Source organism: Micromys minutus (genome assembly GCF_963924665.1).
Source record: "Micromys minutus genome assembly, chromosome: 6".
In the NCBI taxonomy this organism is placed as follows: Eukaryota; Metazoa; Chordata; class Mammalia; order Rodentia; family Muridae; genus Micromys; species Micromys minutus.
The window spans coordinates 73,699,845-73,727,641 of record NC_137975.1 but is presented as its reverse complement, the minus strand read 5'-3'; the positions used below and the strand labels follow the sequence as shown (position 1 = coordinate 73,727,641).

At 39.8% G+C, this 27,797-nt stretch overlaps 3 pseudogenes across 3 annotated transcripts; 2 read left to right on the top strand and 1 right to left on the bottom strand.

Annotated features, from left to right (window-relative positions):
* Positions 1 to 4,816: 4,816 nt before the first annotated feature.
* LOC308422068 (ADP/ATP translocase 2-like) lies at positions 4,817 to 6,320 on the bottom strand (annotated as a pseudogene). Its single transcript has 3 exons — positions 6,269 to 6,320; positions 5,523 to 5,584; positions 4,817 to 5,322 (listed from the first exon to the last, which is right to left on the bottom strand). The product of its transcript is annotated as an ADP/ATP translocase 2-like (transcript).
* A 74-nt stretch (positions 6,321 to 6,394) lies between these two features.
* On the top strand, positions 6,395 to 7,256 carry LOC308421878 (vomeronasal type-1 receptor 4-like; annotated as a pseudogene). The gene has a single exon. The product of its transcript is annotated as a vomeronasal type-1 receptor 4-like (transcript).
* Positions 7,257 to 12,837: 5,581 nt separating this feature from the next.
* On the top strand, positions 12,838 to 13,795 carry LOC308422067 (putative vomeronasal receptor-like protein 4; annotated as a pseudogene). Its single transcript has one exon. The product of its transcript is annotated as a putative vomeronasal receptor-like protein 4 (transcript).
* The last annotated feature ends 14,002 nt before the right edge of the window (positions 13,796 to 27,797 follow it).

Here is a 27,797-nt window from a genome sequence, read left to right as displayed (position 1 = left end):
CAACATTTGGAGAGACAAATGCAATACCAAACACAATTGTAGACCCAGTCTCAGGGACAGAGATGACACCTATTATATGTCTGGTTTTGGTGTATGAATGAAGTTAGTCACCACATGTCTAAGTGCATCTGGTCTTCCCGGATTATGCTCTTGTATGGTCTCTTCCTATGTTCTCTCTTGTCTGCTGTACTTATGTTTGAAAGTCTCATCGCAGAGGCTTGAGTCAGACTGACAGCACTAAAAAACCACTGAGCTAAATGCTGAAACATTTTCACGGGTTCCTCAAGGCAGACTGCTCCCCCTGGCTGCTTCCACACTAGCTCTGTCCTGGGCTTGCTTTATCTCTGCCTCTCAGTGGCTTACTGGAGCCTGGCACATCAAGCACTTCTCTAAGCCCTTCCTCTGGGAACCTTTCCCTTCATTCTGCTTCTGAAGCATGACTATTCCCTGCTTGCTTTATCTCCCAGCTGCTTCTTGTCTCTGACCATGGAGCTCCAGCTGTGACCACCTAGCAGCACTGCCCTGGGGCAATTGTTTTAGGCTGTTCTACTTTGTTAAAAGCTGGCTCTGGAGCTGGATATGAGTCTCTCCTTTTCCAGACCCAAGCACGTTTGCTTAAAATGTTCTTCCAAAATCTCTGTCTGGGGTCAGAAAGCGATCTGACTCTAGGACAAAGAGAAAACAAAACAACCCCAGCTGAAAAGTCACTATTTGCTCTAAAGCAGCTAAAACATAAATTTTCTCTACTTTAAGACTTTTAAGTTTATTAAATATAATATAAAAGTCTATAAAATTAAAAAAAAAAACAGAAAAAAAAACTGATGCTAACATTTTTGAATTTATATAGATGGCTGTTTGTTTTTAAAGTTTTCTGTTTAATGGTCTCTGGGTTACAAATACATTATTCTGCCACTGGCAGACTTTATAAGAAAAAAATGCTAAGCTTTTCAGGTTGCCTGCCTCCATCTGCAAACATGTGTAAAATGGTTATGAAATAAAATAAAACCCTCCTTTGTTTCTCCAGTTTGTATCTTTGTCAAAACAGTGTCCACACCTGTGTAGACTTGTGTCTGAGTCTTCAGTTCAGTCTCATTGATCACCATGTCTGTTTTCATAACAATACCTCTTCTGTTTTATTACTATAGGGCTATGATACAACTTGAAATCTGGGAAGGTGACACCTCCTTCTGTGTTAATTACTCAGGATTGTTTTTAGCTATCCTGGTTTTTCAATTTTCATATGAAATTTAAGATTGTTCCTTTTAGATTTTTGTGAAGAACTATGCTGAAATTTGGGAGGGAGGCTGCATTGAATCTGTAAACTTGTTTTGTCAGGATTTTTCACAATATTAATCCTGTACGGGAGTCTTTTTATTTTCTGGTGTCTACTTCAATTAATTTCTTCAATGTCTTAATATTTTTATTTTATAAATTTTTTTCTTACTTACAGTTAGCCTAAGATCTTTTTAAGGCTATTGTGAAAAGTACTGTTTCTCTGATTTTTTTTCTCTCAGTAGGTTCATGTTTTATATATAAAAACCTGCTAATTTTTGTGTGTTATATAAAATTAGGATGATAAATGTATTTATACATATTTTGCTTTTTGACTTCTTCCCCACTTCTTGATTCTAATTTAGAAAGTAAATGTCCCCCACTCAAGGTTATGGATATTTATACTCTTGCTGAAATATAAATTTTTTTCTCTCAGGATCTTTAAAACCATTGTGGGACAGACAGGAGGGTTCTGTAAAATTCTAAACAAAAACCTTAGATTAAAATTTCCAGCAAAGGGTTGGAGAAATGTCTCAGCAGTTAAGACCACTGGCCACTCTACTACTTCTTCTTCTTCTTCTTCTTCTTCTTCTTCTTCTTCTTCTTCTTCTTCTTCTTCTTCTTCTTCTTCTTCTTCTTCTTCTTCTTCTTCTTCTTCTTCTTCTTCCTCCTCCTCCTCCTCCTCCTCCTCCTCCTCCTCCTCCTCCTTCTCCTCCTCCTTCTCTTCTTCTTCTTTTGGTTTTGGATATTTTCATTTCTTCAATTTTTTTATTATCAGGAGTGACTGAAATAAAAAAATATGATTGAGTCCTGTAGAGAGCTGCAAGGTACCACACCCCAAAGATGGAGCTGGTTTCTGCTTTCCACCTCTCAGTCATAAACAACTCCTTATTTGACTGTGCCTGTTCAGCTTGCCTGCTTCCGAATTGAAGCAGCCCATCTGCAGGGCCCACGTGGCTTACAAGGGATTTAAGCCTGTGTGGGCCTTCCCCCGGGGGCGGAGACAGAGGCAGAAGTGAAGCAGAAGCTTGTTCAAGGATCCTGAATAAACTGCTTGAAGAAGATCTTCCCCAGGTCGTGTTGTCTTCCTTGCTGGTCGAGGTTGGGCGCGACAGAGTCTCATCATTATTGTCATTATTGAAATGGCTTTAAGAGAAAACTGGACACACCTCCGGCCCAAGGCCAGACCCAGCCCAGTTTTATCATGACCAGGGTCCCGCATGCCCACAGGTCTCTGGGAGCTCAGAAGAGCTGCAGAAGTGCTCGTAATCAGAAGTGGAAGGGTGACTCAACTTCTTCTGCCCACTGTCTATCCCGGTAGAGGCCAACCAGAACTCTCATGGCACAGGCAATGGAACTGCCTGGGAGCACAGACTTCCGGCCCACTCTCATCAGTAGCCTTCCTCTACTCAAAGGACAAACATGCTGAGAAAGAAATTAGAGAATTGGCACCCTTCACAATAGTCACAAAGAATATAAAATACCTTGGTGTGACCCTAACCATGCAAGTGAAGGATCTGTATGACAAGAACTTCAAAGTCTCTGAAGAAGGAAATAGAAGAAGACCTCAGAAGATGAAATGATCTCCTATGCTCATGTATTGGAAACATCAACATTGTAAAAGTGGACATCTTACCTAAGGAAAATTACAAATTCAATGCCATCACCATCAAAATTCCAACTCAATTCTTCATACAGTTAGAAGGATCAATTTACAAGTTCATTTGGAATAATAAAAAAACCCAGGATAGGAAAAACCATTATCAACAATAAAAAAAAAAAACCATCTGGGGGAATCATCATCCCTGACCTCAAGCTGTATTACAGAACAATTGTGATAAAAACTGCCTGGTATTGGTACAGAGACAGGCAGGTAGATCAATGGAACAGAATCGAAGACCCAGAAATGAATCCACATACCTCTGGTCACTCGATCTTTGACAAAGGAGCTAAAAATATCCAATGGAAAAAGGACAGCCTCTTCAACAAATGGTGCTGGTTCAACTGGCAGACAGCATGCAGAAGAATGCAAATCAATTCCTTTTTATCTCCTTGTACAAAGCTCAAATGCATGTGGATCAAAGACCACCTAAAACCAGGTACACTGAAACTAATAGAACAAAAAGTTGGGAAGAGCTTAGAATACATAAGGGGAAAACTTTCTGAACAGAACACCAATGGCTTGTGCTCTAAGTATTGACAAATGGGACCTCATGAAATTGCAAAGCTTCTGTAAGGCCAAGGACACTGTCAAAAGGACAAAACGGCAACCAACAGATTGGGAAAATATCTTTACCAATCCTACATCTGATAGAGAGCTAGTATTCAATATACACAAAGAACTCAAGAAGTTAGACTTTAAAGAATCAAATAATCCTATTAAAAATGGGGTACAGAGTTACACAGATACTTCTCAATTGAGGAATATCGAATAGCTGAAAAGCTCCTAAAGAAATGCTCAACATCCCTAGTTATCAGGAAAATGCAAATCAAAACAACCCTAAAATTCCACCTCACACCAGTCAGAATGGCTAAGATCAAAATCTCAAGTGACAGCATATGCTGGTGAGGATATGGAGAAAGAGGAACACTGCTACACTGTTGGTGGGATTGTAAACTGGTACAACCACTCTGGAAATCAGTCTGACGGTTCCTCAAAAAAGGTACATATACACAGTGGAGTACTACTCAGCTATTATAAATAACAGGTTCATGAAATTCCTAGGAACATGGATGGAACTTGAAACTATCATCCTGAGTGATATAACCCAGTCAGAAAATGGTATGTACTCACATGTAAGCAGATACTAGCACCTGCCCCCCCCCCAAAAAAAAGAATCTCAGAATATTCAAGAAACCATCCACAGAACTTATGAAGCTTAAAAAGAAGGAAGACCAGAATGTGGATGCCTCAGACCTTCTTAGAAGGGAGAGCAAAACAGGGGAGGAAATACAAGGCCAAATAGAGAAGCAGGGATTGAAGAAAAGATCTACAGAGAGTGCCTCACCAGGAGAACCACCCCATATGCAGCCACCAAACTCAAGCACTATTGCTGATGCCAAGAAGGGTTTACTGTCAGGAACCAGACATGGATGTCTCCTCAGAGGCTCTCCCAGAGTCACATAGATGCAGATGAGGATGCTTGCAGCTAAACATCAGAGTGAACACAGGGACCCCAATGAAAGAGCTAGAGAAAGGACTAAAGGAGTTGAAAGGTTTGCAACCTCATGGGAGAGAACAATATCATCATCAGCCAAGGCACTGAGGTGGAGAGGGTGATTGGGAGAGGGGGCATCTTCATGAAAGCAAGCTGAGGGGGAGGAAGGAAGGGATCTAGGGGAGGGAGGTTATAACATTTGAAGTGTAAATACAGAGAATATCCAATAAAATTGGGGGGGCGAGAGAAAACTGATCAGAGGAATATTATTGCTTCCTGCTTTTCAACAGGTAAATAGCCTCTGTTGATAACAGACAAGCCCAGAGAATCTGTCCAGAATGTTTAAGAATATGGTATATTATACAATATACCTGTTCTCGGGAAGATCACCCAGGACATAATTGTGTGTACTTCTTGATCGCATCATACAAGACACAGACAAAAGCACAACCCACACCTCTGAGAACATTGGACCATATGCCCTTGAAAAAAGCCTTGCTTCTTTCATAGTGAGCAATCTTCTGCCTGCAGTCAAGTGTGCCAGTACACATGATATCAGTTCCTTTGTGTCAAGACTGCATCATCATACAACGGCAAACTGTGTCAAAAGGATAAGACGTCAGGCCAGCAACAGCAGTAACAGACTGCAGTCATCGAGCTGATGGAGATGTGAATATTCTTGGGATTTGGGAGCATTCCCTTTGCAGTGTCATAGATAGCAAAGCAAGCAGGTTGGTAGATGATAATGCCCTGTACTGACACATTAAAACCTTGGTACAGGGCCATCAGATTTGTTGATCTTAACCAGGCAGTCACCAAGGCCTTTGAATTCTCTTTCAGGTCCAGCTTTGCCCATATCAGCTGCTAGACGGGTGCAGGCAAAATCAAGAGGCTGCAGAGCCAAGTGTCATAACTGCTGTTCAAAAAGCCCCACAGAGGCAAATGGCAGCATGATCTCTTAGATGTTGGAATCCGTGCTCACAGAAATAAAGTCCAAGCTACCGTGTTAGGTACAGATGGTACTGAGGACTCAGAACTCAAAACTTCTCATGGCAGCACATAACATGTCATTAATCCAATTTTCCTGTTCACCTCATCATTGTCCCCTGGTCCAGAGCTGCTCTTTGCTCCCTTAAATGACTTGAAGTCACTCACTGTAGACACAGAGGCCCTGAAGTCATCTACTATGCTTACAGCTCTCTGCTAGCCTCTCTCCTAGAAAACAACACAGGGTTCTGCTAGACACCCACCCTCACTACAACCTGGGGTAACATAAATTTTTCAGCATATCTTTCAATGATTCAGCTGTAACTGCAGGACCCTATCTGGAACGGTTATTACAACTGAATTGTCATTGAGAACTATATTTTAATGGTAACTAATGAACATTTTTATGGAGTGAAATCACAGAATGGTCAGGATAAAAAATTAAATATCATTATGTAGAAATTGGAGTTATAAGGTTTTATGCCCAGATAAAATATAGAAATGGGTAATCTGATCAAGATTCAAATAATAAGGAGCCTCAGACTTTGGAAGTTGGATAGCAAACATGATGAAATGAGTAAAAAAACAGTGAAGAAAATTTCGGTGGAGAAATCAGAGTGCAATTCAGCTATTCTGAAAGTTAATGAGAATAATTCAGGCACACAGACATAGTTAGACACACACACTTAAACAAGTCAGTTTTGCTAGTGTAAAGGAAAAACATATTCCTTTGAAAGCTTTAATCTTGAATAACAGTTAAACTCATCTGCAAGAGCACACACAATATGCCAGGGTACAGAAAAACGGGGAGATTGAGGAACCAAATCTGGGACATGGCATGTGCCCAATACTGCCTCTTGAACAGCAGAAAATGCCACGGTGCAGTGTGCTGTTCAGATCCATGTCTAGCATTACTGTTGCTTTCTGGAAAAGGTCTTTTCATCCTGGATACACATTTTTCTAACTAAAAAGTAAAAATGGTTTTGAACTTTTTGAGAAAATGATTTTCCTCTTCATGACGCTGATTGGCACTCTGGGGAACATGTCTGTTTCTGTGAATTACATGTTCAGTTGATGGGGAAGCCCTGAGAAGAAACCCATATTTATTCTCATCCACATGGCTTTTACAAACATCATACTCCTTCTTGAAAAAAGATTACCAAAGACATTAGCAGCTTTTGCTCTGAGAAACTTTCTGGATGACATAGGCTGTAAGATCATTGTTTACCTAGAGAGGGTGTCCCGTGGCCTCTCCATCTGTACCACCAGTCTCCTCACTGTGGTTCAGGCCATCACCATCAGTCCCAGAGCATCTGGGTGGCGGAGGCTCAGGCCAAAGTCTGCATGGCACATCCTTCCATTCTTCTCATTCTTTTGGATGCTCAATGCTTTAGCCAGTGTGAAAGTGATCCATTCCATCGCAAGTATAAGTCTCAATATGTCACAACATAAGAATGATCAAAACTATTGCTATTTTATCCTACCAAACAGACAACAAAATGAATTTTTCTCGTCCTCATAGTCCTGAGAGATGCAGTGTTCCAGGGTGCCATGGGCGGGGCCAGTGGCTACATGGTGTTTCTTCTCCACAAGCACCACCAGAAGGTCCTCTACCTTCAGAACTCCAAGCTTCTCTCCAGAACTCCCCCTGAGCTGAGAGCTGCTCAAAGTGTCCTCCTTCTGATGCTCTGTTTTGTTTTCTTTTACTAGTTAGATTGTAACTTTTCTCTAACTTTAAGTCTCTCTTTAGTGGAAAATTCCTTGATAATAAATATTCAAGAATTTCTGACCTTTGTTTATACAACTTTTAGCCCTCTTGTGCTGATTCACAGGGATTGACTTTTGGTTGGATCTTTGCGTATGCATTGAGAGAAACTGAGAAAATGTCTCTCACATGCTCAATGAGTACAGGAAAAAGCCCTAGGAAATGTCTACATCTGATAAGTACTTTTAGCAAAGTAGCAAGATACAAAATGTTGCACAAAAACTAGCAGGATTTTATATATAAAAGACAAACCTATTGAAGGAAAAATCAGAGAAACAGTACTTTTTACAATAGCCTTAAAAAGATCTTAGGCTAACTCTAAGTAAGAGAAAGATTTATAAAATAAAAACATTAAGACATTGAAGAAATTAATTTAAGTAGACACCAGAAAATTAAAATGTGAAAAATGGGCATCCTTACACATTTACAGATTCAATGCAACCTCCCTTCAAAACTTCAATACAATTCTTCATAAAGAGAGCAGGCCTTGCTCCTTATCTGGGCAGCACAGTAGAGATGACCCTGGTTGCTGAGGTTGAGGGTGTGCTGGGGGCATTAGAGCAGGAAAAAAGGCAGGCTGACCAGCTCAGATCCAGGGCTTTGAGTTGGCCCATCCCAACATCTACCCCACTGATGAACTGCTGGAGTGCAGGTAGAAGCTGGTCCTACAGCTCCAAACCTATAGGCTCTTCAGGACACAGAACAACAACAGGACATTCAAGGAGTCCCAGTGAGGTTCCTGTATTGATTGAATCAAAAGCCAGAGTCCTCATACCAGACCAATGAGTCATACTATGGGACACACTGTGACACACGACAGTTTCCACAAGTTTAGTTTTGATCTATTGCAAGGGAGATTGCATGTGTAGAGAGTAGATACCAGGGGAGGGAAGATGAGTGGAACTGGGGTGCATGGTTGGAAGTTCACAAAGAACTAATAAAAAGTTAAAGAAAAAAAAAAAAAAACCAACTTCCAATGGTTAAAGCATCTCATCATGAGACCTGATATGTTGAATATAGTATATGACAGTGTAAGAAATAGGCTTGAATCACTGACACAGGAAAAGACTTTTTGAAAACAATGTATATACATTCAGACCAAAAATTAATAAATGGAGCCTCATAAAAATAAAAGGCTCTGTGTACCAAAGGCCACTACCATTCAGTCAACGTCACAAGCTACATAGTAGCAGAAGATCTTCACCTATTATACATCTGACAGTGGGTTAATATATATAAAAATATATACATATATATAAACTGGACATCTAGCAAACACCTAACCCAATTTGAAAATGGAATATGGATCTAAACAGACTTCTCAAAAGATAAAACCAATGGACAACAAACACATAAAGATGTGTTCTACACTCTTAGCCATAATATGCATATAAATTAAAATTACTACAAAATTTCATCTTACTCCAGAATGACCAAGATCAATGAAAAAGTGCATGCCAGCGAGGATTCCCAGAAAGGAAAATAACTGTTAAGTGTTCATGTGAGTTCACGATTAGAGAGTCACTACAGAGATCACTGTGGAGGCTCCTCAGGAAGCCAAGAATCTAGCTTCCTTCTGATCCAGATAGCCCAAGTGTGAAATATATCCAAAGTTCAAGTTACTAAAGAGGCATTCCTTATTCATGCTCACTGCTGCTCTACTCATAATAGCCAGAATCTGAATTCTGGCTAAACGTCCATCCACTGATGAATGCATAATGAAAATGTGGTTAAGTTTAAAGAGTAGAAAGCTATTCAACTGTTTAAAAAATGAAATTGCACATTTAGATGGAACTGGAAACATTCATTTTGACAGAGGTAACTCAGGCACTAAAGGAAATTTATCACGTGATTTCTCTTATATACGGATGTTAACCCTTAAGCTTTCACTACATGTGCTATAATCTATGTCACTACAGAGGTCAGGTGCCTAGTGAGGGATCAGGAGTGAGAATGGGATTTACCAAGGAAAGGGAACTAGAAAACAGTATCATTAGGATGAAACAATGAGGGCGGTGGAAATGAAGGGTAAGGGAGAGAATGAAGAGAGGGGCAACTAACACTTAAGTCCTTTGGAGAAGCCATAGAGAACACTACTACTATACAAGCTTCCAAAGATACACATGTATGTGAAAGGAAATGAGTCAGTCACCTTATAATGAGGGCAAAACGTCCCGACTAGACATTTTATATCAATAAGTAAACTTCCCAGGCCAAGAATGGGTAGCATCTTGTTGAGTCACTGACCAAAGGTGTCCTATTGACACTCCTTCAAATGTTACAGGATATTGCCAAAGCTGTCGATTACATTCCATAACTCGAATGTAAGGCCCTTGCTGAGGGAGACATGTATGCCCATCAAAGAAGAGAAGTCAAGCTGGTTCCAAATCAGCAGCTTCAGGCCTCTGAACTAGCATTCACAGTACTTAAAAATAATCTGCAAATCACCAGAAGGGATCTGAATGGGAGGTTTTTTATCAGCTCCCAGCTCTCAAGGCCCAGGGATCCATTCAGAAGAGTTGAGCACAAAGGCTGGAAGACCCAGAAAAGACAGACTTCTATGAGGGACCAGTGTGTTCTAAATACATCAAGATTGATGTTCAAATGAACCACACAAACTATAGCAGCACACAAGACCTACACAACTTCAAGTAAGCCAGGGTCAGCACTGAGAGAGCGAAGGAGACATGAAGTCCCATCATTAAACAGAACCTATTTGTACATAGTAACTGCTGGAGAGAAAGACACTCACTTCTCTCTAACCAAACTCTAGGGCAGGTCCTCTGCCCACGAATAGTTGTCAAACACAAAGTGAACTCCATGATTTGTTTTGATTTTGTTTTATGTTTTATGATATTTCATTCTGTGCTGTTTGAGCTCTCCCCCACTTTGATTTATTATTTGATTCCTTTGATTTATTTTGACTCTGATTTAATTTGAGCTTTGGAGTTTTCTTGAGGGAGGGAGCATGACACAAAAAGCAAACATGAAGTAAGGTGCATAGGAAGGTATGGAGAATATGCTAGGTGACAGGAGAAAGAAAGAATATCAAAATACATTCTACAAATTAAAAAAAATATAGTATGAGAAAAAAATACTCAGGACCAACTGTAAAGCACATGGCTGGCGTTCACGGTCGTGCTTGGAGCACAACAGGTCCATAGTCTTTTTACTACTGTGTCCTAAACATTATGTTGAAGGCAGCTCTTGGCTGTAGTACTCAATGATCTGGTATTATTATTAAATAATAGGCTTAAAATTATTCAGAAAGTGATCACTTCAGGTTATCAGAAATTTCTTCCAAAACACTTATTGGTTTAGCTGGTACATGGAGGGAAAGAGGCAAGAGTGCAGATAAGTCCAAAGGGCAGCTCCCCTCAGACACTGCGCATCACCCTTCTCCTTACTCAGACACTGCAATTAGGATTAGAAAGTTTCTGGGTTCAGCAAATGGCAGAGCACCAGGGAGAAGGCAGAGCTGCCCTCAGGGATGGAGACAGAAGAGCCTGTTCCCCTGATGAAGCCAAACTACTGGTGGGGACATCCTGACACCTTGACACCTTGCTTGAGCACAAGGACTTGAGGTTGATAAACAGGGTCTGGCTGTGCTGTGAGGACACCCACCCTGAGCTCTGTACAGACTGCACAGGTGAGTGCCGCCATGTCATGGGGGATGGGGCTCTTTAACATTGAAAGAAACCTGTGGAGGGCTGATGTGTCCTGGAGAAGGATGCAGACTCGCTGTCACTCAGAGAGAGGACAGTGGCAGGATTTAGGGAAAAGATGGTCAATCATTCTCTAACTTAAATCCAGAACTGTTTCAGTGTCCACAAGGGAGTGAGCTGCTCCCTACACAGGACAGGCCGGGGTGGGAGACAGAGGCAGCTGCAGTTCATCCTGGAGTAGAAGCTGCTGCTCCCACAGCGTCTGCACAATTTATGTGATTTACCTCCAAAGACTGAGAACTTTGATCTGGGATGTGTAACTTATGGCGATTTCAGTCCTTTGCGGATAGAATAGTCTTAGTTTCTTACCATAATTTTATTTACTGTGAATTTCTTCTTTTCTAAACCTAATGTAAACCATAGAGTATGAGAAATGTGGTTAATACAACCATGAGGTTACCTACTAACTCTGACAATCTACTTCAGAAAATTAACATTTAAAACATTCTGGGCACTTCCCTAAGTATTAAGTATGTTAGTTCATTGACTCTAATAATAATTTATATATAAAATAGTTTTTAAATAAGCGAAATAAATAATATAGTCGAAGTGAAAATTATATGAATTGGGAAATCTATAACTTTAATTCACAATCGGTGGTCACAAAGCATGTTCTGGTGAATCCTGAAATTTCTATCTAAAGCTGTGCTGTTCTTTAAGCTTCTAGAATCAGTGTGACCTCCCTCCACCTCAGACCCTCATTTACCTGGTTAAACACAGACTGAATGGATGCGTTCTAGCTGGTAGAGGTAAGAAGTGTGTGAAAGTGAATTTAAAATGTATCTGTGGACTGAAGAGCAGTCTTGAAGGGTAAGAGCACTCACTGCTCTTGCAGAATTCCCAGACACAATTATCAGCACCCACTGGGCAGCTAACAACCATGTGTGACTCCAGTTTCAGGGATCCAAGACCTTACTCTGGCCTCTGCAGGCACCAGGCACACAAGTGGTGCCCAGACATATGTGCAAACAAAACATACAAACACACAAAAATGATTAGCATTGAAAAGAAATGAAATATAAATTTCTCTCTGACTGTTTCTGAATAGAAGAAAATGGATAATTTTTGTACTCAGGAGTGAGGCTATTCAGAAAAATGTTTCAATATGCATTATTGATATCTCAAGATTCCTTAAAAATACAAGAAGATCACAGATGTACTAGAGCATGTGTCAGGTTTTCTCAGCACAGAGGTGATGTGAGCAGATTAGCAGACAGCACAGTCCTGGGGGCTCAGGAAACTGTAGGAGACTCGTGTGGGAGCTGTGGGCTATGAGGAATCATGGCTGGGAATCCAATTACAAAGAGAACATTACATGTACCATTGTCACAGGGAAGTTCCAGTATTTCATGGGCTTAGGAGAGGCTGAAACTAATTCAGAGAAAAATGTAGTAAATAGCATCTCATTAATCTATGTGTCACTTTTTGCCAAGGTCAATTCAGAGCTGGAAAAATTCATATGACCTCCCCTGAGAAGCAACTTCATTTGGCCAAGTATTGTTTGAATTAGCTACATACTGTTATTACTGCGCTGTGTTTCTACAAATAACTCTGTAGAGGTCTGCAAAGAGGATCTGAAAATGGAGGGAAGGAAGACCATGCATAAATATCATGGCTTAGAAACTGAATGATATTGTCCTTTTTAGAATTTATCATGGAAAATATGAGAAATAGATGATATAAAGAATTACCTTCTGTGAAGGCTGAGAAGGCATCAGCTTGGTGCTCATGTCCAATTGTCATCATCTTCATCTTCATCTTCATCTTCATCATTATCAGCAGCAGCAGCAGCAGCAGAATCAGTATCTCCGTGTTAGTGAAACCAAGAACAGAGGGTCCAAGAACAAAATCTGGGAGCTGTAGCAAAGAACATTGTGCATTTACATAACACACTGTTGCTTTCAATATGAAAAACTGACAGGCACGGAATATGTCATGTTTACTTCCTTATGATTCTCAGGTTTTTCCTAGTTTTAGCCATGAAGATAATATGGAGCGACTTCATCCAGAGAATAATTTTTATTTCACTTATTGGACTTGGAGTTATGGGGAACAACACCTTATTTGTGAGACATGTGTATACTTTCATCATGGGTCCTGAGAACAAAAATATACATGTTATTCTCATCCACTTGGCTTTTGTAAACACAGTCATTATTTATTGCATAGGGGTCAGAAACATAGTCACACTTTTTTACATCAGAAACTTTCTAGGTGATGTTGGTTGTAAAACTCTAGTTTATCTAGAAAGAGTTGCCCGTGGGCTTTCCATCTGCACCACCTGTCTCCTCAGTGTGGTCCAGGCTGTCACCATCAGTCCCAGGACCTCCTTGTGGAGAAAGCTTAAACCACAGGCACCATGGCATGTTCTTGCCTTTCTCCTCCTCCTTTGGGTCTTTAATTCCCTGATAAGCTCCAACTTGCTGCACTATATCACCACAGGCAGTAGCATGAACAGCTCTGTAGTTGGCATGTTTACTGGGTATTGCTATATGCTGCCATCCAGGCACACGGTCAAGTGGCTGTTCCTCTTTCTTATGGCTCTTCGTGATGTCATTTTCCAGGGTCTCATGGGCTGGAGCAGTGGGTCCATGGCTCTCCATCTGTATAAGCATCATGTCCATGTCCTCTACCTTCACAGCTCCAGGTCTGCAAACAATTCCAGGCCAGAGATCAGAGCTACCCAGAGGGTTCTCACTCTCATGACCTGTTTCCTCATCTTTTATTTGGCAGATTTCATGTTTTCCTTATACACGGGTTCCACAGTGACAAATGATTTTACAATACCAAATATGAAAGCATTGTTAGTACTTAGCTATGCTGGTCTCAGCCCACTTGTCCTGATTATCAGGGATGTACATATTCTGAGGACCTGCTACATCCCTTGAGATATAAGAAATATCTTTTCATATCTAGTTTTTTATGATCTAATATTATATATGCTGGAATGGCTTTTCCTTGCCTTTCTAAGGTATCACATCAATAAATTGTTTGGTAAAATTGAATTTTTCCCCATATAACTGGAGGTAGGTAATTGAAGTCTGGTTCAGGCTCTTGGAATGTTAGATAGCTGCATTCTTTATAGAGAAATGTAAGAGGACACACACTCACCCACAATAAGAACTGTATTTCCCGAATGCTAGATTTTATGCTTATGAAGACCCACAAACTTCTCCTGCCTTCATGTTCCATCTATGACTCTTTTACAGTCACTGAATGGAGTGCTCATTTTCAAGCCCTCACTATGTGGCTGTGCTGTTCTACACCAGTGAGCAAGTGAAGGACACCAGGAAGCATCCTTTATCAGAAGGTCTCTTACGAAGTGGACATGGCCAGGGAGAGAAGCTAATTCACTGGGTGTAGCAAGTGCTTAGCATTTCAGGGTGCCAAGCAGTAAGGAGCTGGTAAGAACATACACTGTGTATGAATTCCGTACTCATCAAAGACATTGACATGTGATTGTGATTGCTAAAGAAACTCTATGCTGGGCATCCATGTGTTACCAACTAGCCATATGTCTCAGACTGCAATTCCTAAATGATAAGTTCTCAGATGCCTTGACTCAGTCACCCCAATACAAAAATGTACAACATGACATTCTATGTCTTAGGATGTGACTAAACTGCTATTTTGGTTTATGTAACTTGTTTATGCAGAGAAGCAAATATTGTTTTGAGCTGCCTTATCCACTACACTAGCAGTACAGACCATTATTATTGCTTGTGTAGAGACTGGAGGTCTAATTGTGTATTTTACCACAAAATAAAAACCATCCTCATATCCCCTTCCTCATGACATGCTTGAGATTCTGCTTTCCAGGTGATATCATGTTAGTAGGTAATTGATAAATCTTTTCATTACAGTTGAGAGTCCTGATATCATGTTAGCAGGTAATTGATAAATCTTTTCATTACAGTTGAGAGGCCAGACTCAGGCTGGTGGTCCAAGATAGTTCCCAGAAAGATCAAGTCCTAGGTTTACTTGATAAATTCTTGGCAACATAAACTACAACTGCCCCAAATTTGTAAATTGAAAACAAAACTAAGAATTGCTGACAAACGTGCTTCTGAACCAGGGACTGATGTGTGAGTTGTGTTCTGTTTTGAAATCTGGACATTTGGAAAGACAAAGGCCAGATCAGACACAATTGTAGACCCGATCTCAGGACAGAATTGACACCATATTATATGTCTGGTTTTGATGTATGGATGGAGGTAGTCACCACATGTCTAAGTGCATCTGGTCTTCCCGGATTATGCTCTTGTATGGTCTCTTCCTATGTTCTCTCTTGTCTGCTGTACTTATGTTTGAAAGTCTCATCGCAGAGGCTTGAGTCAGACTGACAGCACTAAAAAACCACTGAGCTAAATGCTGAAACATTTTCACGGGTTCCTCAAGGCAGACTGCTCCCCCTGGCTGCTTCCACACTAGCTCTGTCCTGGGCTTGCTTTATCTCTGCCTCTCAGTGGCTTACTGGAGCCTGGCACATCAAGCACTTCTCTAAGCCCTTCCTCTGGGAACCTTTCCCTTCATTCTGCTTCTGAAGCATGACTTTTTCCCTGCTTGTTTTATCTCCCAGCTGCTTCTTGTCTCTGACCATGGAGCTCCAGCTGTGACCACCTAGCAGCACTGGGGCAATTGTTTTAGGCTGTTCTACTTTGTTAAAAGCTGGGTCTGGAGCTGGATATGAGTCCCTCCTTTTCCAGACCCAAGCACGTTTGCTTAAAATGTTCTTCCAAAATCTCTGTCTGGGGTTGGAAAGCAATCTGACTCTAGGACAAAGAGAAAACAAAACAACCCCAGCTGAAAAGACTATGTGCTTTAAAGCAGCTAAAACATAAAATTTCTCTACCTTGAGACTCGTAAGTTTATTAAACACATTTTCTAAAATCTGGAATGAAAACAGAAAGAAACTGATGCTAACATCTTTGAGTTCCCGTAGATGTCTGTTTGTTTTTAAGATTTTCTGTTTAATGGTCTCTGGGTTACAAATACACTATTCTGCTACTGACAGACTTTATAAGAAAAACAAAGGTAAGCTTTTCATGTTGCCTCCCTCCATCTGCAGACATGTGTAAACTGGTTATGAAATAAAATATAACCCTGTTTCAATTTTCTCAGTAACCACTCCAGATTTGCCAGTCTAAAACAATAGGTGCTAGACTTGTTAAACATTAATGTACCTTCAGAAAGAAGATAGTCAAGGTCATTTAACTTTACCTAAGTATCCAGTCACCAGCAATTTGGCCTGAATTGCATGAAACCTGAGGTTTTCTCAAAAAACTATGATAACAAGATGAAAATTAAGAAGAAAAAGGGGATTCATTTATGCATGAATGGGAAAACTGTTATACACACAAGGTTCAGGTTCCAGACATTGCCTAACATCCCTAAAAAATTTTCTTACAGCCAGTGGTAAATTTGTTATTGCAATATCTCATGTTATTTAAATTTTTAATCAAAAAGGGGAGATTCAGGGACAGAGGCCTGGTGAGAAGGTGTTCCAAGTACCTAGGGAGCAGAGACATCTCTGCCAAGCACTTGGAAAGTCCCCTCCCCCCGCATGATTCAGGGAACCAGGAACCCTGCAGTGGGCTGTCTGTTTCCAGCCTGTGGGCCTTGGGTCAGAACAGGTGATCAGGCTATCTGCCACCAGGAACAACAGAGATCCAGAGACACAGGCCTGGTGAAAAGGCGTTCCAAGTAGCCAGGGAGCAAAGAGATCTTTGTGAGCCCCCAGAAAGTGTGCCCAGTCCTGGCTTGGTTCAGGGAACCAGGAAACCTGCATTAGGCTCTCTGATTGAAGCCAGAGGCCTGTGGGTACAGAACAGGCGGTCAGGTCATCTACCACCAGAAACATGCGGAGACCCAGGAACACAGGCCAGGTACAAGGGAGAGGCAAGAACCAGACACTGACAACAAGACAACTTATAAACACAGACAACAAGATGGCAAGAGGACAGCGAAAGAATTTACCCCAAGGAAACCAAGACAACCTAGCAACACTAGAACCCAGCTCTCCCATCATAGCAAACAGCAGAATACCAAACACTACAGAAAAAGAACACTCAGACCTGAAATTATACCTCAAGGTGATGATAGAGATCCTTAAACAAAAACAGGAGGAAAAGCATAAAGAATTAGAAACTTATAAACAGGAAACAAGAAAAACACTTAAAGAACTCAAAGAACTAGAGAAAAACAGAACCAAAGAGATGAAGGAATGGAAGAAGGAATTTAAAACGGAAATGGACACAATAAAGAAAACACTAAAAGAGATAACCCTAGAGTCAGAACACCAAAAAAAGAAATCAGGAGTCACAGAAGCCAGCATTTCCAACAGATTACAAGAGATCGAGGAGAGAATCTCGGGGGCAGAAGACAACATTGCAAACATAGACAAAACAGCCAGAGAAGATGCAAAAACCAAAAAGCTCCTAACCCAAAATGTCCAGGAAATCCAAGACACAATGAGAAGACCGAACCTAAGGATAAAAGGAATAGAAGAGGGAGAAGAGTATCAACTAAGAGGCACAGTAAATATCTTCAACAAAATCATAAAAGAAAACTTCCCTACCCTCAAGAATGAGATGACCACGAGCATAAAAGAAGCCTTCAGAACTCCAAATAGGTTGGATCAGAAAAGAAATACCTCCCGACACATAGTAGTAAAAACATCAAGTGCCCAAAGAAAAGAAAGAATACTAAAAGCAGTAAGGGAAAAAGGTCAGGTAACATATAAAGGCAGACCAATCAGACTCACACCCGATTTCTCAACTGAGACTATGAAAGCTAGAAGAGCCTGAACAGACATCATGCACTCCTTAAGAGAGCACAAGTGCCAGCCCAAGCTGCTATACCCAGCAAAACTATCAATCACCATCGATGGAGAGATGAAGATATTTCAAGACAAATCAAAATTCACACAATATCTGACCACAAACCCAGCACTACAACGAATTATAGGTGGAAAACCCAATACAAGGAGGGAAAATACAGCCTAGTAAAAACAAGAAAACTCCTAAACAAGAAAACTAAAAGAAGAAAAAAACACAGACACAACTCAACCCAAAAAAGCAATAATGGCAGGAAACAGAAACAATTATTCCTTGATATCTATTAACATAAATGGTCTCAACTCCTCAATAAAGGGACATAGACTATCAGAATGGATACATAAACAAAATCCAGCCTTTTGCTGCATACAGGAAACTCATCTCAGAGACAGACACTATCTCAAAGTAAAAGGGTGGGAGAAAAACTTCCAAGCAAACAGCCACAAGAAGCAAGCTGGAGTGGCTATTCTAATATCGAATAAAGTAAATTTCCAACCAAAAGTTATCAAAAAAGATAAGGAAGGACACTTTTTACTCATTACCGGGGAAATCTGTCAGGAGGAACTCTCAATCCTTAACATATATGCTCCAAATAAAAAATCACCCACATTCATAAAAGAAACCCTACTAAAGCTCAAAAAATACATTTCACCCCACACAATATTAGTGGGGGACTTTAATACCCCACTGTCACCAATGGACAGATCAGGGAAACAGAAACTGAATAAGGACACTGCAAAACTAGCAGAGACTTTGAACCAACTAGAATTAATAGATATATACAGAACATACTATCCTAAAGTAAAAGAATACACCTTCTTCTCACCACCCCATGGCACCTTCTCGAAAATTGACCACATAATTGGACACAGAACGAGCCTCCATCGATATAAGAAGATTGAAATACTCCCATGCATCCTCTCAGATCACCATGGTCTACAGCTGGTCTTTAAAAACAACAAAGACAACAAAATGCCCACATACACATGGAAACTAAACAACACTCTATTAAAGGATAGCAGGGTCAAAGAAGAAATAAAGAAAGAAATTAAGGACTTTCTAGAATTCAATGAAAACAAAAACACAACATACCAAAACCTATGGGATGCAATGAAAGCAGTATTGAGAGGAAAACTCATAGCCCTAAGTGCTTCCAAAAAGAAACTGGAGAGAGCTCACATCAGCAACCTGACAGCACAGCTAAAAGCCCTAGAACAAAAGGAAGCAGATATACCCAAAAAGAGTAGACGGCAAGAAATAATCAAAATTAGGGCAGAAATAGACCAAATAGAAACAAAAAGAACCATTGAAAAAATCAACAAAACAAAGAGTTGGTTCTTTGAGAAAATCAACAAGATTGAAAAAGCCCTAGCCAGACTAACTAGAGGGCAAAGAGAGAGTATCCAAATTAACAAAATCAGAAAGGAAAGTGGGGACATAACAACTGAAATGAGGAAATTCAAGAAATCATCAGATCCTACTACAAAAACTTATACTCCACAAAATTGGAAAATCTGGAGGAAATGGACGAATTCTTAGACAGATACAAGGTCCCAAAGTTAAACCAGGACCAAATAAACCATCTAAATAACCCTATAACACCTAAAGAAATAGAAGAAGTCATCAAAAGCCTCCCAACCAAAAAAAGCCCAGGTCCAGACGGGTTCAGTGCAGAATTTTATCAGACATTTATTGGGGATATAACACCAATACTCGCCAAACTATTTCAAAAGATAGAATCAGATGGAATATTACCCAACTCATTTTTTGAGGCTACAATAACCCTCGTACCTAAACCACACAAAGACCCTACAAGGAAAGAGAACTTCAGACAAATCTCACTTATGAACATTGATGCAAAAATACTCAACAAAATCCTTGCAAACCGAATCCAAGAACACATCAAAACCATCATTCATCATGACCAAGTAGGCTTCATCCCTGGGATGCAGTGATAGTTTAACATAAGGAAATCCATCAATGTAATCCACCATATAAACAAACTTAAAGACCAAAATCACATGGTCATCTCACTAGACGCTGAGAAAGCATTCGACAAAATCCAACACCCCTTCATGTTAAAAGTCCTGGAAAGAACAGGAATCCAAGGCCCATAATTAAACATAATAAAAACAATATACAGCAAACCAACAGCCAACATCAAACTTAATGGCGAGAAACTTGAAGCAGTCCCACTAAAATCAGGGACTTGACAAGGCTGCCCACTCTCTCCCTACCTATTCAACATAGTACTGGAAGTCCTGGCTGGAGCAATTAGACAGCAAAAGGAGATCAAGGGGATACAAATCAGAAAGGAAGAGATAAAAACATCACTCTTTGCCGATGACATAATAGTGTACTTGAGTGACCCCAAAAATTCCACCAGAGAACTCCTAAAGCTGATAAACAAGTTCAGAAAAGTGGCTGGATACAAAATTAACTCAAACAAATCAGTAGCCTTCCTCTACTCAAAGGACAAACATGTGGAGAAAGAAATTAGGAAAAAGGTTCCCTTCACAATCGACACAAAATCTATGAAATACCTTGGTGTGACTCTAACTAAGCAAGTGAAGGACCTGTATGACAAGAACTTCAAACCTCTAAAGAAAGAAACTGAGGAGGATCTCAGAAAATGGACAGATCTCCCATGCTCATGGATTGGAAAAATCAACATCTTAAAAATGGCCATCCTACCAAAAGCAATCTACAGATTCAATGCAATCCCCATCAAAATTCCAACCCAGTTCTTCATGGAATTGGAAAGATCAATGTGCAATTTCATCTGGAATAACAAAAGACCTAGAACAGCGAAATCCATCCTCAACAACAAAAAAACATCTGCGGGAATCACTATCCCTGACCTCAAGCTATATTACAAGGCAATTGTTCTGAAAAATGCATGGTACTGGTACAGAAATAGGCATGTGGATCAATGGAATAGAATAGAAGATCCAGAAATGAGCCCTCATGTATATGGTCACCTGATTTTTGCCAAAGGAGCAGTAAAGATTCAGTGGAAAAAATACAGCCTATTCAACAAATGGTACTGGTCCAACTGGCACTCAGCATGCAAAAGAATGAAAATAGACCCTTTCTTATCTCCTTGTACAAAGCTCAAGTGTAAGTGGATCAAAGATCTCCACATTCAATCAGATACACTGAAACTATTAGATGAGAAAGTAGGGAAAACCTTAGAACACATAGGCACAGGAGAAAATTTTCTGAACAAAACACCAATGGCTCAAGCTCTAAGGTCAAAGATTAACAAATGGGACCTAATGAGATTGCAAAGTTTCTGTAAGGCTAAGGACATCGTCAAGAAAACAAAACGGCAACCAACAGAATGGGAAAAGATCTTTACCAACACCACATCAGATAGAGGCCTAATATCCAAGGTGTACAAGGAACTCAAAAAACTAGACACCAGAGAATCAAATAACCCTATTAAAAAATGGGGTACAGAGCTAAACAAAACGTTTTCAGTTGAGGAACACGGAATGGCCTAGAAACATCTCAGGAAATGCTCGACATTCTTAGCCATCAGGGAAATGCAAATCAAAACAACCCTGAGATTCCCCCGTAGGGAGCCCTTTGTGCTGCACCCAAACATGGTGCCGGCTTCCCGCCGAGAACTCAGCAAACAGAGCTGTTGCCCAGCCAAGAGACTTAATGTGCATGCACCACATAAGTCACAGCCCACCCCCGGGGCACGTGATTGATCTACAGGAGGATCCACCAATCAGGTAGCAAGACAAGTCTCCTAGGCATGTATAGCAGTGCATTTTCTCCCCCACGTGAGGAGAAAAGAGGAAGACAGTGGAGAGATTGCAGGAGACCCCACGTGGAGGGATGGCGGAGAGGTGCCACGTGGAGAGAGACTTGGTAAGAGAGATTTCGGGAGGTCCCGCGTGGACAGAGACTGGACAGAGAGATCATTCGTGGGGGACTGCGCGTGAGAGGCCGCCTAGACAGTAGAACTCGGTAGGGAGCCCCTGGCCCAGAGAGAATTTTCCTGCTCAAGAAGCCCCTGCTCAAAGTGCTGTTCAATAAAGGTTATCCGCAGAAGAAGCTGTTTGTTTTGTTGCACGCCTGTTCCTAGCGGCAGGAAGCCTGGGCGCGTGACATTCCACCTTACACCAGTCAGATTGGCCAAGATCCAAAACTCAGAGGACAGCAGATGCTGGCGAGGCTGCGGAGAAAGAGGAACACTTCTCCACTATTGGTGGGGTTGCAAGCTAATACAACCACTCTGGAAATCTGTCTGGCGATACCTCAGAAAATTGGATATAGTACTACCTGAAGACCCAGCTATTCCACTTCTGGGCATATACCCCAGAGACACTTTAATACACAACAAAGATATATGCACCACAATTTTCATAGCGGCTCTATTTATAATAGCCAGAAGCTGGAAAGAACACAGATGTCCTTCAGAAGATGAATTGATACAAAAATTGTGGTACATATACACAATGGAATACTACTCAGCCACCAGAAACAATGACTTAACCAAATTCTTAAGAAAATGGCTGCATCTAGAGAAGATCATCCTGAGTGAGATAACCCAGTCACAAAAGAACAGACATAATATGCAGTCACTGATAGTGGGATGCTAACCCCAGAGGCTTGCACTCCCCCAGAAACAACCCACAGACTGTATGAAGTCCAAGAAATAAAGAAAACAAAACAAAACAAAAAAATATTTACAAAACAAGAAAACTTTAACTATTTCCATGTTACATTTTGTTTTACATGTACTTTAGCTCATTGTAACTATTAAGTTTTCAAGGCATACAATCAAACCTTGAAAAAAATCAAGTACTGACTAAAAAATATATTCATATAGTTTTATGTAAAAATTATATTAAAATCTGAAAAAAAGTACTGACAAAAAATTGTATAATTTTAAGCAAAAAAATGTTTAAAATCTGTACATTTATCTTTGCTTTGTAAAATAAAGTTGTAAAAAAATAAAAAAGAAGATAAAAAAAAAAGAAGAAGGTGAAGAATATCAACTAAGAGGAACAGTAAATATCTTCAACAAAATCGTAGAAGAAAATTCGCTAGTCTTAAGAATGAGATGACCATGAGCATTAAACAAGCCTACAGAACTCCAAATAGGTTAGACCAGAAAAGAAATTTCTCCCAACACATAATAGTCAAAACGCCAAGTGCCCAAAGCAAAGAAAGAATACTAAAAGCATTAAGGGAAAAAGGTCATGTAACATATAAAGGTAGACCAATCAGAATCACACCCGATTTCTCAAAAGTGACTATGAAAGCTAGAAGATTCTGGACAGACAGCATGGAGATCCTAAAAGAGCACAAGTGCCAGTCCAAGCTGCTATACCCAGCAAAACTATCAATCACCATAGATGGAGAGATGAAGATATTTCAAGACAAATCAAAATTTACACAATATCTGACCACAAACCCAGCACTACAATGAATTATAGGTGGAAAACCCAATACAATGAGGGGAACTACATCCTAGCAAAAACAAGAAAACTCCTAAGAAAGAAAACCAAAAGAAGAAAGACACACAGACACAATTCTACCTTCAAAAGCAAAAATAGCAGGAAACAGCAACCACTGTTCCTTGATATCTGTTAACATAAATGGACTCAATTTCCCAATAAAAAGACATAGGCCATCAGACTGGATACATAAACAAAACCCAGCATTTTGCTGCATACAGGAAACTCATCTCAGAGACAAAAAATGGACAAATCTCAGAGTAAAAGGTTGGCAAAAAATATTCCAAGCATATGGCCCCAAGAAGCAAGCTGGAGTGGTCATTCTAATATTGAATAAAGTAGATTCTCAACCAAAAGTTATCAAAAAAGATAAGGAAGGACACTTTTTACTCATTACAGGGGAAATGTGTCAGGAGGAACTTTCAGTCCTTAACATATATGCTCCAAATAGAAAAGCACCAATATTCATAAAAGAAACCTTACTAAAGCTAAAAAAAATACATTGCACCGCACAATATAATAGTGGGAGACCTCAGTACCCCACTCTCTCCAATGGACAGATCATGGAAACAGAAACTGAACAAGGACGCAGTAAAACTAGCAGAATAATGAATCAATTGGAATTCATAGAAATCTACAGAACATTTCATCTTAAAAAAAATAATACACTTTCTTTTCAGCTCCACACGGCACCTTCTCAAAAACAGACCACATAATTGGTCACAAAACGAGCCTCAATAAATATAAGAAGATTGAAATACTCCCATGCATCCTCTGAGATCACCATGGTCTAAGGCTGGTCTGTAATAACAACAAAGACAACAAAAAGCCCATATATTCATGGAAACTAAACAATGCTCTATTAAATGATAGCAGGGTCAAAGAAGAAATGAAGAAAAAAATTAAGGATTTTCTAGAATTTGATGAAAACAAAAACACAACATACCCAAACTAATGGGATGCAATGAAAGCAGTAGTGACTGGAGAACTCATAGCTTTGAGTGCTTCCAAAAAGAAACTTGAGAGAGTGCAGAACAGGGCTCGGCCAATCTGCCACCTGGACCAGTGAAGACCCAGAGACACAGACCAGATACAAGGGAAAGGCAAGAACATATCACTGACAACAAGACGGCAAGAGGAAAGCAAAAGAGTATATCCCAAGGAAACCAAGACAACCTGGCAACTCCAGAACCCAGCTCTCCCACAACAGCAAACATAGGAATGCCAAACACTCCAAAAAAAGAAGATGCAGATCTGATATCATACATCAAGATGCTGATAGAGATACTTAAACAAGAAAGGGAGGAAAAGCAAAAAGAATCAGAAGCTTTTAAAGAGGAAACAACAAAAACACTCAAAGAACTCAAAGAACTAGAGGAAAACACAACCAAAGAGACGAAGGAATGGAAAAGGGAATTTAAAACTGAAATTGACACAATAAAGAAATCACTAAAAGAGATAACCCTAGAGGTAGAACACCTAAAAAAGAAATCAGGAGTCACAGAAGCAAGCATTTCCAATAGATTACAAGAGATGGAAGAGAGAACAGACATAATATGCAGTCACTGATAGTGGGATGCTAACCCCCAGAGGCTCGCACTGCCCCAGAAACAACTCACAGACTGTAGGAAGTCCAAGAAATAAAGAAAACAAACAAAACAAAAAAATCTTTACACAACAAGAAAACTTTGACTATTTTCATGTTACATTTTGTTTTGCATGTACTTTGTGCTCATTGTAACTATTGGGTTTTCGATGCATATTGTCAAACCTTTAAAAAGATCAAGTACTGACTATTCATATAGATGTATGTAAAATTATTTTAAAATCTGAAAAAAAGTACTGACAAAAATGTATTGTATAATTTTACGCAAAAATGCTTTTTAAAATAAATTGTTCAAAAAAAGTTTTATACACCGCTGTTTACTTAGCAAAAACAGATAACTATTCATCAATATTTAAAATGTGTTCATTGAAATAGATAATGGATCTTCAGTAATAAGTAATTTATACTTTGAATATGATATAAAATATATTCTCATAAAAAGAATTTATATAAAATTAGCATGATAAATGTATTTACAGACCTCTTTGACCTCTTTCCCACTTCTCAGTTCTTGTTTAGAAAAAAAAACTTCCCCATTTGAGGTCATGAATATTCAACCTCTTGCTGAACTGTAAACTTTCTTTTTCTTAGAACCTGTAAGACCATTGAGGGAGGAGCAGGGGAGATCTCTAAAGTTCTTAGCAAAATCCTTAAATTAAAATTTGGATCAAAGAGTTGGAAAAATGACTCAGCAGTTTAGACCACTGGCTGCTTTTCCAGATGTCCTGAGTTCAATTCCCAGAAACCACATGATGGCTCTCAACCACCAGTAATGGAATCTGATGTCTTCTTGTGTGCATGAAGACAGAGTACCCATGTACATTAATATATATATATATATATATATATTCAAAATTTAACAAAACATTACTAGTTAAAACCTATACAGAGGTAATTTTAATTGCTATTGCATGCCTATATATAACTTAAAATCAACTTCTGTATTTCTTCTTCAGACCAATTATAATTTTAAGAGCAAAATTTAACATGCATAAAACAATAAAATCCTAAACTTATTTTTAGAAACCATGCTGATTTCTTACAAACTATTAAAGAAAATTGGGACATGCAAGCTGATATTCACCTTATAAATTATCTAATTATGTAATGTGGCCAAACTATTCTTGCAGTGATGCTAAGTACAAATGTAATTACTTTACATCAACAATCTTTATTTAACCTTCTATGTGTGTGTGTGTGTGTGTGTTTTTAAGGCTAAGCAAGCTACTGAAAGCAAAATTCAGGTAATCTGAATAAATTAAATGTTGGCTCCCAGACTGAATTCAGTAAGATGTTTAATAAAAATGCTTCTCGTGATAGAGGAAGCTCAGAATCTAGACGTAGCCCGAAAGTCTCCTCCAAAGAAGATGACAGGGTAAAAACAACTAACTCCCTCTGGATTGTTGTAACAGTAACTACTGGGCAAAAAACTGCCCCAGGCTTCTCTTGCCACCATGACCCTGCCCAAACTGTGGACAAGCCGGACACTGGAGAATTGACTGCCCCTCTTTGCCTCACCCTGGTAAGCCAGTCTTTCAAGTTCTTCATCCACAGGAAGTCTCTGATCCTCTGGGTCTGGCAGCTGAAGCTAATAAAGCTCTGTGTAGCAACAGAAGACATAATGCTGTCCTTTGTCAAAGATCCATGACCTCTGCTCCAAAGTCCACCTTCTGTCATTCTAATGGATACAGAGGACTTTGGGTTATGATTCTCACCCAGTTTTATTCTTCTCCGATTTCTGATGTTAATGGCTAACTGTGGCTTTCTTGGTTTGACGACAGCAGGGACAGATGCAGCTGCCTGGTCAGCCTATTACACATGTTTAAAAAATCAGGTTTTGCTTTGTCTACAGCTATCATGTCTCCGGTTTAAAAAGGTAGGATGAAGAGGCTGAGTGGAGAAGGCCCCACGCCTTAAAGAACAGTAACTACCCCTGTGGCTCATCAGCATGTCTTCTGACCTGGACAAGAAGAAGGCAGCCAAAAGGAAAAAGGCTGCCAAGTTCCACAGCAGCCCTGAAAGGGACGTGAAGAAAATGGTGATGCTGTCACATAACCTCAGGTGGCAGAGGAGAAAAATCAGAAGGCCAATGGCAGAGAGACCACAGGTAATGAAGAAGTAAATGTGGTGACCAAGGAGCGGAAGAAAGCTGCTGCTCGATCTGTCACAGGCATTCTGGCCTCACACCCCAACAGTACTGACCCCCACATTATCACCTCTCACTCAGCTGTCATGGTCAAGAGCTGCTCAGCAACAACACACTAGCATTAAACTCTGGCCAGTGTTATGGCCTCATTAGCTTAAATGGGATTGGAAAGCCCATGCTGCTGGCTGCTACTGGGAAACTTGAGGAGCCCACCCCCAAGCACATGGACACCTAGCATCTGACCCATGAGATGCCTCCTCCCTAAAAACCATTCTTTTTTTTTTATTTTTAATGACTTTATTTTAAAGAACAAAGATAAATGTACAGATTTTAAGCATTTTTTGCATAAAAGTATATAATACATTTTTGTCAGTATTTTTTTTTCTTAAGGTTTGATAGTGTGATCAAGATCCCACCAGTTACAATGAGCAAAAAGTACATGTAAAACAAGATGCAACCTGGAAATAGTCAAAGTTTTCTTGGTGTGTAAAGATTTTTTTTTAACAATGAGCAGACAGTACATGTAATACAGAGTACAACCCGGAATTTGTCAATGTATTCCTGGTGGGTAAGGATTGAGCATGACTAATTTTTTTTGTATTGTTTTCTTTTTTTTCTTGGACTTCATACAGTCTGTGAGTTGTTTCTGGGGCAGTGCGAGCCTCTGGGGTTAGCTTCCCACTATCAGTGACTGCATATTATGTCTGTTCTTTTGTGACTGGGTTATCTCACTCAGGATGATATTTTCTAGATGCAGCCATTTACTTAAGAATATGGTTAAGTCATTGTTTCTGGTGGCTGAGTAGTATTCCATTGTGTAAATGT